Below are 5,761 nucleotides of genomic sequence, written 5' to 3'. Positions count from 1 at the left end.
CACTTAGTAGTAATACTATAACATAACACAAATGTTATGATTTGGCACAAAAACCATGATTTGGCAAAAATACTATGATTGAGCAGAAATACTATGATTGAGCAGAAGTACTAAGATGTAGTAAAAGTACTTTGATTCATCAGAAATACAATTATGGAGGAGTAATACTTTAAAATGGGAGAAATATTGATACACACACACACATACACAGAGCCTAAAGGGAACAGTATTTTTGCCATGGAGTGTAAGAATGTGAGGTCCATATTAGAAAAGCTGGTAAAATCATAAAAGTTTGCAGAATTGTAATAAATAATCAATATGAATTACTGGTCTGTGATAGTGTATTAATTTGTAGGGAGAAAAACATGTTGACCAAGGTGGGAGTGAACCAACGACCTTTTGGTTCCAGAACCGTGTCATTACCAACTGTGCCACTGGGAAAGAGAGTGAGAGCCTGGAAAACAGGGTGATGAGCAGTCAGAATTAGATCGCGGTAAGAGGCAAAAAACACAGTTTTTTGGAGTTACAAAACGTTGTGTAACTCAAAAACTAGGTGGACTAGAAACATAATTCTTGTACTGGGAGAATCAGCGGACTTTGGTGTACTTTGACTGCGATTTTCATTGCTCTTTGTACAACCGTCGCTGAGATATGACGAGAGAAGAAACGGCAGACCTCAGATATGATTGGCTGGCTGAGAAGCCGTGCAGTCCCTGATATGTAAATTTCAGGGCTAAGTGTCTCAGTCCTCACAGGATTGGCTGCCTGGGGACCTGGCAGTAATATATAGAAATAGTATGATTAAGCATAAATACTACATTTAGTAGAAATACTATGTTTTAGCACAAATACTATAAAAAGCAGAAATAATATAATTTAGTAGAAATACTATATTAAGCAGAAATAGTACAAAAAGCAGTAATACTATAAAAAGCAGAAATACTATAATTTAGCAGAAATACTATAAAAAGCAGAAATACTACAATTTAGCAGAAATACTATAATTTAGCACAAATTCTATAAAAAGCAGAAATCTTATAAAAAGCAGAAATCCTATAGAAAGCAGAAATACTATAATGTAGCAGAAATACTATATTAAGCACAAATCCTATAAAAAGCAGAAATACTATAAAAAGCAGAAATACTATAATTTAGCAGAAATACTATGATTGAGCAGAAGTACTAAGATGTAGTAAAAGTACTTTGATTTAACCGAAATACAATTATGGAGGAGTAATACTTTAAAATGGGAGAAATATTGATACACACACACATACACAGAGCCTAAAGGGAACAGTATTTGTCACAAATATTATATTAAGCACAAATCCTATAAAAACCAGAAATACTATATTAAGCTCAAATACTATAGAAAGCAGAAATACTATATTAAGCACAAATCCTATTACAACCAGAAATACTATATTGAGCTCAAATACTATAAAAAGCAGAAATACTACAATTTAGCAGAAATACTATATTAAGCAGAAATCCTATAAAAAGCAGAAATACTATAATTTAGCAGAAATACTATATTAAGCAGAAATAATATAAAAAGCAGAAATACTATAATTTAGCAGAAATACTATATCAAGCACAAATACTATATTAAGCACAAATCCTATAAAAAGCAGAAATACTATAAAAAGCAGAAATACTATAATATATGCTGCCAAATAAGGGTAAAGTTCTCTATTTCTCACTAAACACACACACACACACACACACACACACACACACACACACACACACACACACACACACACACAGAAAGAGAAAGAAGCAAGCTTGTATGTCAGTCAAGTAGCCTGGGAGCTGCTGAATTTGAATCCACCAATCAGAGAGGCTGTGTACTTTTTCCCGCCAAAACAGGTGCAGCCGTTTTTACACAGGCAGCAGAGAGAGGATTTTTGCAGTCTATTTCTCATAGTGAGGACTACCCTCCAAACAAATGGCCATAATCTCCTAACCGTAGGGGCTAGAACGGTCATTCTTACACCGTTTTGTTCAGAAGAGATGGGGGAATCTTCAAGTGTTGACAATTTATCATTAAAATATGAATTATTAAAGATATTTGACTTCTAATGCACCATAACTGAGTAGAGGCGAAGCAAAAACTGCCTTGACTTGCCCTCAAACAACGCTTTCTAACTCTAAATATATTTGGAGTATCGATATCATTCTTTCACCGTAAGAGACAGCAGGCTTTGGTTAACAACCATGGAAATTTTCAGGTCTTTGTGGAAATCTATCAAAAAGATATGACGAGAGAAAAAAGTGGCTCATTTCCAGAGTTTGAAATCTGAAGAAATCTGAGCGAAGGACGAATTTCCTACCCTCAAACAAGTCTAACTCATCTCAGAACGGTAATAGGTGAGAAAATAATTCTTGAATTGTGAGCGTCAGGAGTGTCTGAAGATATACTGGGACAAGCCTCATGTCTTAACGTCGCTTCGTTAGGGAGATATGACGATTCGAATATGCCTCTCATTACAGAAATCAAGCGGTGATTTTGAACAAACTCTCCATTGACTTTCTATGGAGAGTTTTGAGACTTTGTGTTGGTCTGAGGAGATTTGCCAAAATTCTATAAATCACACAACAATGATAATGACATTTTCTGAAAGCCAGCAAAAATACCTACATTTTGATGTATAATTTGTGGAAGTTGAGTGAAAATTGAGCAAGTAGCAAGAAGTTGTTCGGACATGAAGAGAAGACTGCGAAACCTTCAGTGCCTCACTTAGAACTAACTGCATAGCAACCATAACAACCCATGTATTTTGTGAAAAATCACAATTTTGCAACTCAACACTTTAAGGGGTATAAAAATAAAACGGTAAAAGATTTGAAAAAGCTGATTTATACCTGAATAGCCCAATAATTTGAGAACATTTTAAAGTTTGAATGGTTGTTCTAAGTGAAAATATGAGGAAGTAGTTAAGTTTCAAAAACAAGCAAATTTTAGCAGAATTGCGGAAGTTTCCCATTCATTTCAATGGGACAAATTAAAGGAAAAAAGCTTAATATTTTAAAAAGTATAATAGTGAAAAATACCAAAAGATATAGCCATCATTAGCAGAAATAGCAGAATAGTTTAAAATTTGAATGGTGAAAATAGCACAAAAATTGTGGAAGTAGTTCAACGGCGAAAAACGTACGGAAACACCAAGAATAACTAGAAAAATTTGCATTTCCTGCGAAAATGCAGTGTGGATGCTGTAAAGCTGAAGCTGACTGCTGAAAATAGTTGAAAATAGCTGAAGAAGCTGAAGAAATCAAAGTCAGTGTTTAAAAAGTTGTTGAAATTTTAACAACTTTGCAGAACAACATCAAGTTAACAAAAATGTAATAACTTAGCAGAAATGCAATGACTTAGAAGCAACATAACAATTCAGCAGAAATATTGTAGCTTACCAGAAGCTACAACTTAGCAGAAATGTATTAATTTAGAATAACATAACTTAGCAGAAATTATATAATTTAGTAGAAAATTAATAACTTGGCAGAAATATTACAACTTACCAGAACTGCAATAATTTTGCAGAAATGTAATAATTAGGCAAAACTGTCAACAGATAACAGCTGAAAACGCTGAAGTAACCTCAAAGTTATTTGTTTAACTGTGAAAAATTAGCAGAAACATTAGAAAAGGAAGAAAACCAATTCAATTCAATTCAATTTTATTTATATAGTGCCAAATCACAACAAAAGTCGCCTTAAGGCACTTCATAGATACAGAGAAAAACCCAACAATCATATGACCCCCTATGAGCAAGCACTTTGGCGACAGTGGGAAGGAAAAACTCCCTTTTAACAGGAAGAAACCTCCGGCAGAACCAGGCTCAGGGAGGGGCGGCCATCTGCTGCGACCGGTTGGGGTGAGAGAAGGAAGACAGGAATACCAGGCAGTAGATAAACTGATGTGGAACAAAACCAAGGTAAAATTGCAGAGTTTACATAGCTGGTGAAATGTAAAAATTGCAAAAAAAAAAAAAGAAAAAAAAAAAAAAGAACCAAACAAACAAACAAACAAAAAAAAACCCCACAAACAACATTTAGGTAATAAATGCACAAGATGATTTGATGATAAATATGGTACCAATCTACAAAATACTGTCGAAATGAAGTCCACATTGTGATATATTTCAGGTGTGGAGAGTCACACAGCTGAACAATCGATATGCATATTTAAAGAATCAAATAAAGAACATTGTTGTGGAATAAATTACAGTGAAAAATAATCACTACCCTGCGTTACAGAGTGACTTATGATGAGGTATTAATTGGCTTAACTTTACCTCTAACAGCTTTTCACATAGTGCTGTGACCAGGGTGAAATCCATCATAAAGTAACTGTAAACAGTAGAACCATTAGCATGAATGTTATGGTTCTACTCTGATCAAAACTCAAGTCAGCAGTGTGACCTGATATAAAATGATAAAGAGGAACACATGTGACCTTTATGAACTTTTCAAAATGACTTTATATTTCTGACCCATTATCTATATATATTAGAGCAGATGTGGAAAACCACTGTTAGACCTACTCTATACTAACACAAACACAAACACAGTCAAAAATTCATTGCTAATGTGACATGTGGTCCTTTTTGCCTTTGAACAATGAAATGCTAGTTACTTGGACGAGTTTAGTATTTGCTGTCACAGAGGAATGTTAACCATAAATCCAAAAGACAAAACTGAAAAAATATGTTAATTGCAAACATGTTTTTGCTTAGTAAAAGGATTGAAATAACATGGAAACTGTCACCTTAAAGCCTCATTGTAAATATCATCACAAACAGGTGTTTTCCACAAAGTTAACAAAGCTCCACCACATCCAATCACTGCATATAAATCTAAAAGAAAACAACAACAAATAAAATGTAATTAACACAAGGGAATTCTAATGAGCTTGGAAAGAAAAGCGTCTGGACTTCTTTGAGTTGCTTGAAGACGTTTCACCTCTCATCCGAGAAGCTTCTTCAGTTCTATGGGTCAATGGTGGAGAGTCCCAGATTTAAACCCAGTGGGAGTTTCCCCCCAAAGAGGGACAAAGGACCCCCTGATGATCCTCTACCTAATCACATGAGCCAAGGTGTGAAAGTGGGTATGGGTCCCAATCAGCCGGGGTTTCGGGTGAGCTCATTGTGAAACCTGGCCCCACCCTATCATGTGATTTCCTGAGGTCAGATGGCCCAGGATGTGAGTGGGCGTTAAGGTGTCTGGGAAGGGATCTCAAAACTGGATTATAGATGGCAGACAGTTGGTGTCGTAAACCAAACCTGTTCAAAGATGGTCGCTCACAGTGGACGTAAATGGCTTCTTTCACTCCTCTTTCAAACCATCTGTCCTCTCTGTCCAAAATGTGAACATTGGCATCCTCGAAAGAGTGACCTTTGACCTTAAGATGCAGATGAACTGCTGAATCTTATCCTGTGAAGATGGCTCCTCTATGTTGTGCCATGCGCTTGTGAAGTGGCTGTTTGGTCTCTCCAATGTAGACTTCTGGGCATTCCTCGCTGCACTGTACAGCGTACAGCACATTGTTAAGTTTGTGTTTAGGAGTTTTGTCTTTCGGGTGAACCAGTTTCTGTCTGAGTGTGTTACTGGGTCTGAAGTACACTGGGATGTCATATTTGGAGAAAACCCTCCTGAGTTTCTCTGATACACCGGCTACATAGGGGATGACAATGTTGTTGCGTCTGTCTTTCTTATCCTCCCTTGCTGGTGTCTGATGTTCTTTTTTGTGCATCTT

General features: G+C 35.9%; 1 pseudogene; it reads right to left on the bottom strand.

Moving 5' to 3' along the window:
* Nucleotides 1-1,739: 1,739 nt before the first annotated feature.
* On the bottom strand, nt 1,740-5,758 carry LOC146498978 (uncharacterized; annotated as a pseudogene).
* Nucleotides 5,759-5,761: the final 3 nt, after the last annotated feature.

The sequence above is a fragment of the Neolamprologus multifasciatus genome, chromosome 17 (genome assembly GCF_963576455.1).
Source record: "Neolamprologus multifasciatus chromosome 17, fNeoMul1.2, whole genome shotgun sequence".
In the NCBI taxonomy this organism is placed as follows: Eukaryota; Metazoa; Chordata; class Actinopteri; order Cichliformes; family Cichlidae; genus Neolamprologus; species Neolamprologus multifasciatus.
This window is presented reverse-complemented; position numbering and strand designations above follow the sequence as displayed.